The sequence below is a fragment of the Ascaphus truei genome, chromosome 4 (genome assembly GCF_040206685.1).
Source record: "Ascaphus truei isolate aAscTru1 chromosome 4, aAscTru1.hap1, whole genome shotgun sequence".
Classification (NCBI taxonomy): domain Eukaryota; kingdom Metazoa; phylum Chordata; class Amphibia; order Anura; family Ascaphidae; genus Ascaphus; species Ascaphus truei.
The window spans coordinates 385,472,497-385,488,480 of record NC_134486.1 but is presented as its reverse complement, the minus strand read 5'-3'; positions in this window follow the sequence as shown (position 1 = coordinate 385,488,480).

Here is a 15,984-nt window from a genome sequence, read left to right as displayed (position 1 = left end):
AAATGCTGGGGGATCGCGTGAGGCCTCTGCAACTTCACTTACCGGTATTCAGATGTGTGGTGTGACGCGTCGCCATGGCATTGATGCCGCGGGACCATGTGACGTGACATCACATGACCCGTCGTCATTGCAACACAAAATGAGGTAAGGGGGGCGCTAGCACGGGGGGACCAAGCAGGTGGGTAGCACAACTCCAATAGTTTGCGCACCCCTGCTCTAGAGTGAAGAGGGAAGTAAATTGCAATTCAAACATAATTGCACTAGGCAGTCAAATGTTACTTTTTACATTTGCATTATTTACGTTTCAAACAAATTCTTTTGTTTTGCAATTTGTGAAAGACTGCTTAATTCTCTTTTTTTTTTTCAAATGTTTTATTCCTTACCTACTTAACAGTGTCATTCAAAATTAGCCGTCAAGACACTGTAATTTGTATTGTCGTCAACATGACAAATGTGTAAAGTAGTTGATCCATGATTAAAACCAAAAAACCTTGTGTGTGTGGTTTACGATCTTTGTACCTGATCAGCTTACAAAAGAGATCACTCCACCTGCATTAAGCAGTAAAACTAAATGAAGATTATGGAAACTTTGAGGAAATACTTGCCATTAAATTTGTCAGGAGACTATGGAAATTCTGCCTCGGAGCTGGCAAAATGAACATATTATGCAGGCTTTCAGATGAATTTTAAATTACTTAGAATATATTATAGAAATGTTAACAAGCTCCCAGGTTGTTACACAGTGAAACAGGTGTAATGCTTTGCATTTTAAATATATAAGGTTTCCTGTATGTATTGTAGGGAATGTCTGTTTTCCATGTAGTAACAACAGAGGGAGGGGGAGGCGGTGCTATGATACCTTTTATTGACCAACAAGTAGTTGATGTGTTTCAATAACATGCTTAGAATATTTTCCATATCTTTCTGTAATTCATGCCCTCTGTTCCCCATGACTCTGACATCGCAGAATGAAGGATATTACAGTATATGACAGCTTTTTTCTGCTGTTTAGGAATGTATTAGCAGAAGTGAGTAGTAATCATGCTGCCAGAACATACTTGTAATAATAATAAATAATATTAACTTTATTTCATATAACGCTTTTCTGCCAATGGGACTCAAAGTGCTTCACAATCACAGTATAATGTGCGGTATGCAGCACATACCGTAGGATTATTACAGACAAAGTCCTGGTAATGTACAGGTTATTAAGAATTTATATTAGTGTTAGACCCTTGGGACGTGGTCTGCCTTGGAGGGGCTCAAGGGCTTACAACACTTTGGCCAAAGAGTTAAACTAAAAGACCATTTTATTAAAAAGATATATATATATATATATTTAGGCACTGTACTGTGTATTTGTGTCATTGGATGTAGCACTGAGCTCTGTCTGTGTTTCATGTTCTGTCTCTGGTTTTAAATATATATTGCCATGCTCAGTAGCACTCCTCTTTGACACTTATACGCATATAAATATATATATGTTGTGGTTATTTTAGGGGTTCAATATGAGCTTGTAGGGGTTCTGTGTGTTTTGCAATTCTGTTCAGCTGTTCCTAGCTGATTTGGAGGGTGGCTCCTCCTTCCCAAGTTTGAAGCTCACCCCCTCTCACTTTTAAATGGTTAAAAGCTCACTCCATCTCACCTTCCACACGCATGGGAACTTGCGTGCAGTTTGATTGCGAAAAAGTTAGCCGTGACTGACGAAACGCGTCAGGGAGCGTCATTACGTCAGACGCACTGACATTGAAGTCAATACCAAGCGCTGGAGCGGACCGATCCAAGCGCAAGTGCTACAGATACCTACACTATACGGAACTACTTTCTTGGACTTTCTAACAGCACACCAGCCCTGGAAATCTGCGGGGACGTCGCTCCTTTACCAACGGAGCCAGGGACTGCCCCAAGAGCATGCAGTTTTGACCGGATGGTGGTGATTATTATCACATATGCTTGATTTTATTGTACTTTTGTAAGTGCGTTTTTTACCCCCCTTCCCCCCTCCCCTCATTAAATTGACTTTTTTACGCTATGGGCGTGCGCTCTCTCCTCTTTTTTTCCTTTTAGATACCTTGTGGACGTGGTTTGTCCACATTGAGAGCTGCCGGAGACCCTGCATACCAGCACCCATATACTTTCATTGGAACTATTTGAGGACTGGTTTATCCTTTTTCTTGCTTTTTTACATGTTGTTTTATGTTTGGTATGGGCCTATTATATGATTTTTAGGTTTATATAATATATATTGCTTATGTCATCCAGCGATACTCCCACAATAGTTCACATTTATTTAGATTTGTTTGAGCATATATATCCACACTGGTTCACTTCCATCAGAGGCGCAGCTTTTTTTTTTTTTTTTTTTTTTTTTTTTTTTTTTTTTATATATATATATTTAGGCACTGTACTGTGTATTTGTGTCATTGGATGTAGCACTGAGCTCTGTCTGTGTTTCATGTTCTGTCTCTGGTTTTAAATCTATATTGCCATGCTCAGTAGCACTCCTCTTTGACACTTATATGCATATATATATATATATATATATATATATATATATATATATATATATATATATATATTGTGGTTATTTTTGGTGGTTCAATATGAGCTTGTAGGGGTTCTGTGTGTTAGACACAGTCCCTGCCCAGGTGAGCTTACAATCTATATTTTTGGTGCATGAGGCACAGAGAGATAAAGTGACTTGCCCAAGGTCACACAGAGACCTGTATTTTCATAAAGGGCTTTTAACATTTATTACCCCTATGTGAGCACGAGGCAACATCATAAAGTGAAGACAAATATTAATTTGAACAATGAAACATTGGCATAAATCTACCTAACCACTGTTGTACTGTACAGTAGGCAAAAAAGGAGAAGGTTCCAGGGCACTGCGGATTTCAAAAGAATTTATTGAACAGGCACAACGTTTCAACCACCAAGCGTGGTTTTTCACTGGAGAAAGACCATGCTTGGTGGTTGAAACGTTGTGCCTGTTCAATAAATTCTTTTGAAATCCGCAGTGCCCTGGAACCTTCTCCTTTTTTTGCTTACTTTGGAGCTTGTCATTGTCAGGAACTCCCCTGTTCCAGGAGCACCGGTAACAGCAAGTATCTTTTGTTTAGCTTGTGGTGTGCAGCATTACTATTGCTTTTTGTACTGTACAGTACTGTATAACACTGTTTTTGACGTGCTAAAGATGACAGAAAGCAAGAGAAGGAACACACATCTGTAACAAGTGTTATTGAACTCACTCAAACTGTAACACTTGCATCACTTGGTAACATGTGCATCTTATAGAACAGTGGTTTTCAGCCTTATTTGAACAGAGTACCTGGTGCAGTGAGAAGGCAACGACACATGGGGGGTTGTCGGAAATATATACGTTTTATTTTAGCCTAAAAGATGTGGAACACAAAAAGAGCTCACATTCAGCATGTCACAAAGAACACACAAAGGAGCTTATTTTCAGCTGTTTACTATAGTCCGTTTTCAGAGTCCAGAACAGGGGTGTCCCCTTTCCCAGCAAGCCTCAGTCTTTAGCAAGAAGAGAGGGTCTGTGAGTCCAAAAGCAACATCATCCTGCAGGGTTTCATAGTTGTAGTTCCCTGGTCCAAGGTTAGACTCAGACTGCAGGAAGTTCCAGGCTTTTAAGCCCTGCTAATGATCCCTGGCTAATTACCTCAGGCTGAGATTTAACTAGTTAAGCGCTGGACTCAGCAGCTATACATGCAAAGTAAGTAGGCAGGGAAACGACCCTGTCACAGTACGCCTGAAGGATTTTTAACATCTCGGGGCACTCCGGATCTTCAGACCTCATTCATCCCCTCCTTAATGCATACACACCCTGTTTTTCATAAGCACACACCCACACACTCACGCACCCTCTTCTAAGGCTGCGCTTATAGTACTGGCTGTGCGACCGGCTACGCAACCGCTGACGTCATAGCTATTGTGATTCCTGCACTCTGGTGCAGGAGACCAAGGGAGGGCGACAGGGGGCGTGGCTGTGAGCAGTTCGCCCTCAATGGTACAATCGCTCATGTGCTGCTGACGTCACGCTGTCACCGCTGGAAATCTCTAAATCTTTTGACTAAAGCGATTTTGGTAGCTGTGACATCACACGTCGCTGTCGCACCGACTATGGGCGGTCGCTACAAACTACATTAAGTTACTTTGCGGCTGCACGCCATCGCTGTAGTCAGTACTATAAGTGCAGCCTTACACACAGCACAATCAGCCTTGTACATTATACTCTGCCTTTAACTCAACACACACTCCCCATGTGTCCCCCCTTCACACACAGCGCACTCATCCCCTTTCTTAATCATAAACACCACACTACCCCCCCCACCCCACTTCTCTTACTTACACAACATACTGTACCTTTCTCCACCCCACAAAAAGCACTGGCTTCCCTGATGCTCCCACACAAAGCCTTCACCTTCATACAAAGCACCACACTCTACTCCCCCCTCAATGCTTCCCTCTTTCCTCCCACACCTCAATCATGTCAGCTGCTCAGCAGGCGCATCCTGCACTGTCTGGCAGGGAAGAGGCTTCTCCTCTGTGTCTGGCTGAAAAAGGAGAAGCAGATCACAGCCTCTACATCTCCAGTTAGCGCGGGAGGTGCCCGCTGAGCCTCCAGCGGAGTATTTCCCTCGGTGTCGCAGCAGCCTTTGCAGAGGGTCACAGCACACCAAGTTTGCCCGGCACCATGGTTGAGAAACACGCCTATCGAACATATCAATGTAACATTAAACAAAACCAACACATACTAACAGGAATGCAAATACATACATTTTACCAATTGTATGTTTTCACATATTTATATATAATTGAATCTCTTAAATAATCATATCTTCCATATACACTGTACAGTTTCTTAAATGCATCTTAAAGGCATCTTTTTCATGTATGTTTGTTTTCCATCTCAGCTGAAGAGGTTTATTGTAACAGCTACAGCTACTGTGTATAAAGCTAGGTCCAACATACTGTTGTAAATTGTATGTACCTGCATATGCCAAATGTTCACATCGTCCTCTTTTATCTTTCTATTGCATTGTATGTATAATTGTATTTATGTAGCACCAAAGTTTATGCAGTACTTTACAAAATGACAATACAATGTAAAGTACAGACCATGGGGATAGGTGCGACAGGTAAATGACAATATAAGTCAAAGGGAGACCCTGTCTCAAAGTGGTACAGATGTAGTGAGGCTTGGTGTCTTGGGGCGTGACTGTGGCTGTCCCGACACCAGAGGATTATAGCTGTGGGGAGTCTGATCCGAATACATGGGCCCCCCTTCCCCCCGCAGCAGCACTATCTCTGGAGCCGCAGCTATTAGCTTTTTCAGCTGTGGTTTCGGAGACAGTAAGACTTGCTACATCTGTATGTTGGGATGCTTACGGAGTAAAAGTGCATTATTAAAAGTGCAGTCACGGAGGTCAAGGACTTTTGGAGTCCGGTGTAGAGGGGATGCATCTTTTAATGCGGAAAGTGAAGGTGATTGAAGAATACTGAGTGGAAGTTTAGGTTCCAAAAGTTTGTCCATTAAAAGGAGCCAATTATTTGTAGGCATTGTCACAATGTTTAAGAAATTAATGCTTTCCTAGGATCAACATGGCTATGGGAAGTCTCTACCACTTTTAAGCTAATACTTTTAAATTATATAATAGGTGTAATAATGCAATGTATACTGAAGTCCAAGGGACTTGTGTTCCGTTAGCAGATAGGTTAGTCATACACAGGCCACAAAAAACATAGAACAAATTGGAACTCACCTTACTTATAAATCAATGGTTATTGTGTCTGTATTCTAGAGTAGTGTGACCCGGGGCTTTGTACCCCACCCCAGGGTTGCAAAAAAAAAATTACAAAAAATGCAAAAAGCACTGCAGGAGAAACAAAGAGGAAAATAACTTACAGCTGTATGTCTTACTTGAAAGGATGTTTTATTAAAATATATCACTTAATAAACAAAGGAGCATTATGGGGTATCATAAATCTTTTTCTGGCTTGCATAACATAAATGAACAAAAAGGCTGCTTACATACCATTAACATGGAGCCAAAGCATTGCGCCTCTGCGTTCCGCTCCGATTCGAGATACAGTACAGTGTTGTCATACAAGTCTGGATGCTTTGACTGCCAGAATAATCTTAATACATGGCTATTAACTCCTCAGAGAAAAAATGAATTATACCACAAAAATGCTTTAATCAAAAGAAAAAAGATATCCACGAATCCAATTTATATACATATCATCTTCTATATTATCTACGGACCAATATATGAGAATATAGTGCAAAAACCTCACCTCCCAAAGCGGGCATTTATCCTTCCGATGACTGAAAGTCATATACATTAAGTGAGCCCTAAATGCAGACATTGTGACCCTAACCACGGCGTAGCTTTTCATTCAGTATCATACAGCATCATTGTGTAATAGCCGTAAGATACAAATAGTGTCCACATCCCTGGCATCAACAAGAAAGGATAATTTGTAAAGCACACACATTAACATTAAGCCTGTATTTGACAGGCTAAACCAATTCAAATATACAGACGAGACAACGAGTATTCTAAAGCTTGCCTTAAACTAGCCCGGTTACATGCTGGGTACATGCTGGGTGTAACTTGGCTAGTTTAAGGCAAATTTAAGGCATTTCTGCATTGACTAATGATCCATCGGATTAACACAGCAGGGGTCCCTGGCAGTCCCATTCAGTTTGCTTGGGACTGCCAGGAACCCCCACTGTTAATCTGATGGGCCATTAGTCAATGCAGAAATGCCTTAAACTTGCATTAAACTAGACCCAGCATGTACCCAGCATGTACCCAGCATGTACCTGGGTCTTTTTGGCGATTGCCACTGGTTTGTGTTAGAATAACCGTCAGCACTACAGTAAGTACACCAAATGTAAGTTAAGTCGGCTGATATGACGTTATTGTTATAAGGGTATATAAAACAGCCTTTCCAGCAGTCTACTCTACAGATGTGTATATATAAAACAATTTCAAATGAAACAACTATCAACTATCGAGAAATATACGCAGAGTGAATAACAAACCTACACAATTAGTCAAGGATGTTTCTGAACATCATCCAACTTATATTGATGTATAGAAGCCAAAACACATAAAAATAGCAGAAGAAGATAAAAAAGGGTAGAGGGGGAAGGGAAGACAATGGGCTGTCGGTATTTTGGAACAGAACAGGTTTCATCCTTCTTCTATAAAAGACAGTTTGCCATATAGTCCGTTTCTTCATGTCCAACACACCAAAGAACGATTAATAGACCTTATATTGCTGGAGATGCAGGGTCCCTTTAAGGACAGGGGATACCCATCTGACATTTTTAACTGACAGTAAAGAGTAGGAAGATTGACCGACAAAATGTACTTGTTAGGAAGTAGTGAGAGCTGAGAACAAAAGGATTCCCGTAGTAACTACATACAGTATAGTCTGATCAGTACACAAGTAAGGAAGGAGAATAGGAAACACTGGCAAGTATTGAATTCAGATGAGAGCCAGCAATCTAAGGTATACATTGGTGAGGGCTCACTCAGGAATTACCCATACTATTAAATCAATGTTTGAGAGTACTCTGAAATGTGGTCCCTTCTCATGTTTATCAGGTGCAAGCCATTGATCAAGGAGACCCTGCAGCATCCATACATGGGAAAATAAAAAACCCTGAACAAGCATTTTTCCACTGCCCAACCAACTTTATCCAATAAGCCACATCGATAGAAATACAGTGCAGGAGATAAATTCTGAACATAAACTCCCGATACAGAAAACTCAGATTAAATGACTAGTTGATAGGCATTTCCAGAAATCTTACCACGTGTCACAGCTATGTTTCCCGGCTATATTTCCTGGAGATTGTATCACTCCCGAGACGGAGAGGCAATAAAACAATAGACCTTACGAGACAGGAGGTGTTCTGGATCAATAAGTTATACCGTAGATGAGACAAGCGAGAGGTATGAACGAAGAGTACAGTATGATCTTTCTTGTCATTTATGAGGACACAATGTGATAGTGTTATGTTTATCAATACGTGCAATGGAACGGAGGGATTGGTTCCTGATACCTTGTAGCTCATGTGTGTATTGATCTGCTCTGGTTGCTGGCATATGGAACATCTGGATTATCTGAAGCACAGATTGATGGGTGTACTATTTATGACTCCGTGTCTGCTGGGTTTTCAACATTTGTTTTTAACTTACTTTTTTTTCTTTATTCTTAGTATTTTTTTTTATTCTTCATATTTAAGGGATATTAGAGTGATTTATGATTCTTTTAGCTCCTTTTCTTTCCTTCCTCATTTTTTCCCTTAACCCCCCACCCCCATTTTTTTGTCCTGTTTCCTTATCTATATATTAATATAGTTTGAAAAAGAGTGCAAAACCCCCTTAACACTGTTTTAAAATTAAAATTAAAATCACATTCACACTTTTAAGGGAACACAAAACAAAACAGATTACCAGTGCTCAACCAATAGTCCTTAATAATTCAAGATGAAGAGGGTCTAGTGCTGTAGTCTTCAGAGGGCTGGGTTCCTCAGCCCCTCAAGGTTCTGTCAGGGAGCCTCCAACTATGTGTACAAACGAAAAGAAGACAAACACAGGCCTCTTTAAGTAAGTTTGAACGGTAAATGTATTAGGCCACAAGCCCCTATTCTTACTTACAAGTATGGTAATTGAAGTGCAGCATCAGAAGAATAAACAGGTAAGTACTGTAAGCACCACGGTAAGGACACTGTTTCATCAATTTACAAATCCGTGACACACAACACGTGGATACCATTCTCGTAGGGGTCAAGTTATGATGTCCGGTCGTCCTTCCTGGTTAGTCGCTCGTCAGGGTTTACCAGTCTAGGATCTGCATCTCAGGAACACTGCCATCGCCTGCAATAGCAGGGCTCCCAATTCCTTCAGGGTTGTTGCTTCCAACACTGACGATTTGCGACTGATGTCTACAGCATCATCTCTGGCTGTATGCCAGCAAGAAACAGCTTACTGTCCCTGGAAACATCAGAGTTAAAAAAAAGTACAGTGCCACCTAGCAGCCCCTACTACATTCGCTTATTCATCATGCTTCATCAGGGTTTTCCAGGGACTGTAAGACTGTTTGCGATTGCAGGCGACAGCAGTGTTCCTGAGATGCAGATCCTAGACCGGTAACACTTGACGAGCGACTAACCAGAAAGGATAACCGGACATTCTAACGTGACCCCTACGAGAACGGCATCCACGTGTTGTGTGTAAATTGATGAAACAGTGACCTTACCGTGGTGCTTACTTACCTGTTTATTCCTCTGATGCTTCATTTCAATTACCTTACTTGTAAGTAAGAATAGGGGCTTGTGGCCTAATACATTTACCTTTCCAACGTACTTAAAGAGGTCTGTGTTTGTCTTCTTTTCATTTGTACACACTTTTTAAGGGAACGTCAGCATCCGTGCTTGGATCTCCTAAAAAGAGGATGGTGAGGAACTCTCCAAGCACGTATGCAGAAGGGCACCACATATCCCTTAAAAGTGTGAATGCAATTTTATATTCAACCAATGAGTGAGTGCAATGCTTACCTGTGATTTTAATGTTATTAAAATCAAATTGTTTGTATGTAGTGAGGACTGGAACACCTCAGTTTTAGAGCTGCATGGGACCACTTCAGAGAAGCTATACTGAGCTGAAGCAAGCACACAAAAGGAGGACTTTTATCCGGAAAAAGGCAATGACTGTTTTTATGTTTTTAATTATTATTATTATTATTTTTATTATTGATCTTTTCATTATTAAGCACCATTAGCACTATTTTTAGTACCTCTTAAATGAAAGTGTTCTCTTTTTATTATTGTATTTAACAATTCTCTTTATGATGTTTTAGGAAACATTTGAATTTCACTGTAGGATTAGTTATACACTTACCTTTATATGCACAATGCTATTAACACATGAGATACAGTATTGACACTTTTTGAAGCACACTTTTCTCCTTTTCATTAATATAGTTTGCGTGGTGTTGAGGAATATCCTTGACTAATTGTGTGGGTTGATTATCCACTCAGCATATCTTTTTCCGGGGGTTATTCATTCCAATTAAAGCTAAAATCTTCCAGAACAATGGGACATTGCTTTGCTGACTGCATATTGTACTGTACTTGAAAAGGTAAAATAACATTGCAATATGTGGAATATTTATAGTAGGATTGTCCAATACAATGTGTCACACATTGCATGTCACAATATATTTCTGTCACTGCTTCTGTAAAATACAGCAGATATTTAAATGAAGATTTATTTGCTCTTTTGTCTACATGGTAATACACTCATCAATTTAAGAGTGCTAATTCTGATACAAAAAGCTGCAACAAGGTATACAGAGAATTTACCAAATATTTTAAGAATATGGGTAGAATACAAAAGTTGAAATCTTAAAAACAGCCGTTTGTGTTGTGATAATGGGCATTCTGTTTATACCGTATTCATTGCCAATATATAATGGTTTGTTAGAGAGGCAGGAGTGAAGGCAAAATAAAACCAGGTGGGAGATGAAATACAGGTGTCAGTTTAATGAATGTTGGACTTTCCTTCAGAGTGTAACATTTTGCTCAAGGCATTCAAAGCCCATAATGAAAACTATTGCTGACTCACTTCCTCGGTCTCACAGGAGTTGTTCCATTTCATTTTAGCCAAATAGTGAAAAACGCATTATCATAATAAGGTAGGGCAGATGGAGGGGGGTGGGAGGATTTTGCAAAATTCAAAAACAGAAGGCGATATAAAATATAAGCATTAAAGGAGCAAACTAGATATCGAAAAAATGAAATAAAACATGAATACAATTTCCTCGGTAGATAGGTATAAAATGGATTATACCTTTACATATGAGATACATTATAAATGGTTGAAAAAAAACACTCAATGATCATTTGTAATTGAATTGTAATTTGAAAACACAGTGGCATAGAGTCATTAAGCACAACAGCGAATTAAAATGCAGTATTATAGCCCCAAAAAGGTGTTTTTATGTATGGTTGGGCATCGGCCTGTTTTTCGGATCGGTTCCGGGGCCCTACCAGCCCTGAAGATGAGTATGTCCTTCATCATGGATGGGGTAAGTGTCAATCTTTTATTATAGGCTCTCATTGAGTGGGCCTAGGTAGCCAGTGACACTCAATTGGTTAATGTTTAAAATGATGTGTGTATATATAGTGCGTTTTTAATGTTAATGTTGTTGATTTTTTTTTTTTACAACTTTATTTATGCATTATGCGTTTAGTGGCCAAAGCCCTATTAGCCACATTTGGCTAGCAAGGCTATTGTCCATATAGCCCTGGGGAGGATAGATTGAGTATTGATCTGCAGTCCTCGGGGGAATTGTGGCAGAGCTAGCCCCTTGTTTGCTTTGAGTAACTAGTAAGGCCATGCAATGCTTTACTAGCCACTTAAGTAGCCAGGGGGGGGGGGGGGCGGGGGATAGTTTAAGTTAAATATTAACCCCTTTAGTGCCTGTAGTATACATTGGTAGCCAAAATTCCCAAAGGGGTTAATGTATTTTCTACCATTGGCTTTGTAACAATTTCTATTGCATAACCCTATGGTAGAAATGTATAACTCCCCTCTCCCTTCTATCGCTATAATAACTAGGAGAGAGTTAATTACCACATCGTGACCCACCTTCAAATATTGCACCCAGTAAAACGTTACCGCAATGTTGATAACTTTGGTGATAAAATTGCTGTAAAACTACTTGATTTAGTTTATTAGTGGGTGCGCCATTAACTCCATTTTAGCTGGGCTTGCTGACTCTAGGCCTGTAAGTTTTGTTATGAACAAAAATAATAATGCGCAGTGTTCATGTATGAATGTACTGTATATTTTATTTACACAGTGCGAACCGAGAATGTTAGAACTGACAGAGTTACCTGTCGGTATACAGGGAATCGTAAAATCGAAACATCGATAAGCGCAACATGTTAATAAAGAAAGTCATTTGAAGGAGGTAAATATAAAACACAGCAGCTTATATCATAATCTTCTAATGGTGTACAAACGTGAAATCATATTAAGGAATGGAATAGATTTTTTTCTTCCATTAACATTTTTAAAAAGATAAATAATTATAGAATAAAGAAATACTGTTGGTGACTCATAGTAACCAAATAATTACCCAATAAGGTGATTCAGTAAGGCAGGGTTTCTCAACTTCAGTCCTCAAGACCTCCCAACAGGTAAGGTTTTTAGGATATCCCCACATGTGGCTCAATCAGTGGCTCAGTCGAAGAGCCTGCTTCAACACAGGTGGGTCGATCAGTGGCTCAGTCAAAGACTGAGTCAAAGAATGAGCAAGCCACCTGTGCTGAAGCAGGGATATCCTGAAAACCTGACCTGTTGGGGAGTCTTGAGGACTGGAGTTTAGCACCACTGCATTAAGGTACGTTGTGGGCTAACGCACCAGATTCAGCATTAACTGCCATTCAACTGCAGGTAACACTGAATAGTGTGTGTTATCTCGCAATGGATATTAGTGAATTCCACCCAGACAGAAAAAAATGTCACGTTAATTCATATTTTAAAATTGCTGCAGTGATAAAACAGCCTGTGCGGCCAAGTCCCTTCTAACATCCCCAGGGCCAATCAAATCAACAAGGAGAAAATCCAACAGAATATCTTATGTACTGTATGCATTCTTCAATGCCTGGTTTCTATTATAGATGTCAACTACGTAGGAATGAGCTTAATAACATTTGAACATATACTATTGTAGTTTGCAAAAAAAGTAAAGTGAAAACGTAAATCAATCCTACAGTACAGTACATTAACCATGTAATAATATCACATACTACACAGTGTACAGCAAGCAGCGTTCGTGCTTGCAAAAGTGCTTATATCTCTAAGTAACTGAAATGTTCACTTGAGTCAGAGTACCATGATTAATGATAGTCATTTATTAAACAATTGTGTAGGTGTACACAAGTCAAGGGGTGTCATTTGCCATATATTTGAGATATAAAAAGAAATATAATCCAAGGGTTTCAATTGAGCTTTTATAAAAAAAAATGTTTTAATGTTTTTTGTATTTTCAGGATTTCATAGAAAGAGCAAGATTGAAATGGGGTGGGGGAGGGGGGTCCAAAAAATAAAGGGGTCTTATGTAGAGTGGGGGGGAGGGGGATGTAAGTGGGAGTGGGTACATTGAATATACAGTAGTTACCGTTTAAATATGGTATACAACAATTTACAGTACAAGCATAGTTACATAGTTACATACTGTAGTCGATGAGAATGAAAAAAGACAAGCATCCATAAAGTTCAACCTATGCTAAATTTAGACGACGGAAACACTATCCTATATCCATACTTACATTATATTTATCCAGAGGAAGGCAAACAAAAAACCCCAGTGACATCTCATCTAATGATATCTCATAAGGGGAAAAATAATTTCCTTCCTGACTCCAAGAATTGGCAATCAGATTACTCCCTGGATAAACATCCTTCCTATGTTTACTTATTTGGTATGTCCCTGTATACCTTTCGTTTCTAAAAATATGCCTAACCTTTTTTTGAACAAATCTACTGTATCTGCCATCACAGTCTCCATGGATAATGAATTCCACATTTTAACTTCCATTACTGTAAAGAACCCTTTCCTTTGTTGCTGGTGAAATCTCCTTTCCTCCAACCTTAAGGGATGACCTTGTGTCCTTTGTACTGCCCTTGGGATGAATACTGTATTTCTTTTGAAAGCTCACTCTACTGTCCCCGAATATATTTGTATATAGTTATCATATCCCCTCTTAGATGCCTCTTTTCTAATGTAAATCAATCTAATTTAGCTAGCCTCTCCTCATAAATCAGATTATCCATCCCCTTTATTAACTTGGTGGCTCTTATCTGCACTCTCTCTAGTTCCATAATGTATTTTCTAAGGAGTGGTGCCCAAAATTGTACTCCATATTCAAGGTGTGGTCTTACTAATGCTTTATAAAGGGGCATCATTATGTTTACTTCCATTCCATCCATTCCCGTTTAATGCAAGATAAGATCTTGTTTGCCTTTGTAGCTACTGCATGACTTTGGGCACTATTGCTAAGCCTGCTGTCTACAAGCACTCCTAAATCCTTCTCTATCAAGGATCCCTTAATTTATCCCCATTTAATTTGTAACTCGCCTTTTTATTCTTGCATCCCAAATGCATAACCTTACATTTATCTGTATTAAACCTCATCTGCCATTTACCTGACCAAGTTTCCAGTCTCTCCAAGTCCTTCTGGAGGGAAATGACATCCTGCTCTGATTCTACTAATTTACATAATTTTGTGTCATCAGCAAAGATAGAGACTTTGCTCTCTATGCCAACCTCAAGGTCATTAAAAAAACAAGTTAAAAAGCAGAGGTCCCAGTACTGATCCCTGAGGTACTGCACACACAACTTTAGCCCAATCTGAAAAAGTTCCATTTATGACAACTCTCTGTCTATCCTTCAACCAGTTTTTAATCCAGTTGCAAATATTTTACTGAGTCCAATTTTCTTTATTTTGTACACTAACCTCTTGTGTGGAACCATATCAAAAGCCTTTGCAAAATCTAAGTCGACCACATAGACTGCATTACCCTGGTCTAAATTCCTACTTACCTCCTCAAACAAACTAACCTAAAACCTCCTTAGCAAACTTGACACCCTCTACAATTCAATTTGTCGTTTTGTTCTCCAATGCAACTACAACACACATCACTGTGAAATGCTCAAAGAACTAGATTGGTCATCACTAGAGTCTAGGCGCAAAGTTCACCTTTCCTGTCTCACCCTCAAATACTTTCTGGGCAAGCTACTCAGCTACCTGAACAAGCTCCTCACCCCAACCACATGCAGTACCTATCACCTGAGATCAGACTCCAAAAGACTATTCATGGTCCCAAGACTCAACAAAGTATCCAGACGTTCCTCCTTCTCCTTCCGTGCACCCCAAAACTGGAACAACCTACCAGAGACTCTCATATCCACCACCAGCTTAAGTTCTTTCAAATCTAAGGCTGTCTCACACTTTAATCTGGTCTGTAACTGTTTCATACGCTCATAATATATATTTTCTTTAACTGTGCATGCAATGTCTTGTATATAATGTATACCTTGTTCATTTATGTAACTGTATTTGTAACCATGTATTATTTTGTTTTACTCTGTGCCCAGGACTTACTTGAAAACGAGAGGTAACTCTCAATGTATTACTTCCTGGTAAAATATTTTATAAATAAATAAATAAATAATAAGGTTAGTTTGGCATGACCTATCCTTCATAAATCCATGTTGACTATTACTAATAATTTTGTTTTCCATTAGGTATTCCTAATTATTATCCCATATTAAACCTTCAAGTAGCTTCCCCACTATTGATGTCAGGCTTACAGGTCTGTAATTCCCTGGTTGTGATCTAGCCCCCTTTTTAAATATAGGCACCACATCTACTTTACCCCAATCTTGTGGTACTGAGCCTGTGAAAATTGAGTCCTTGAATATTAAATGCAATGGTTTGGCTATTACTGAACTCAACTCCTTGAGAACTCTTGGATGTATGCCATCGGGGCTAGATGCTTTATTTACTTTAATTTTATCAAGCCGCCTCTGAACTTCTTCCTCAGTTAACCAATTGTTCGTTAATATAGGAGGTTGTGACTTCCTCCTGTGGCACTACTATTGAAATTAATTCTTCCCTAGTAAACACGGAGGCAAAGAATTTGTTTAATACCTCTGATTTTTCCATATCTCCAATAATCTGCCTGCCTATCTCACACTGAAAGGGTCCTATGTTTTCTTTTCTATTTTTTTTTTATTGAGCTACTTAAATAACTTTTTAGGCTTGATCATACTTTCTATTGCAATCCTTTTGTTATTGTCCATTTTTGCTCATTTGATTGCCCTTTGCAATTTGTGTTATATTCCGTATAATTATGATATGATGCCTCT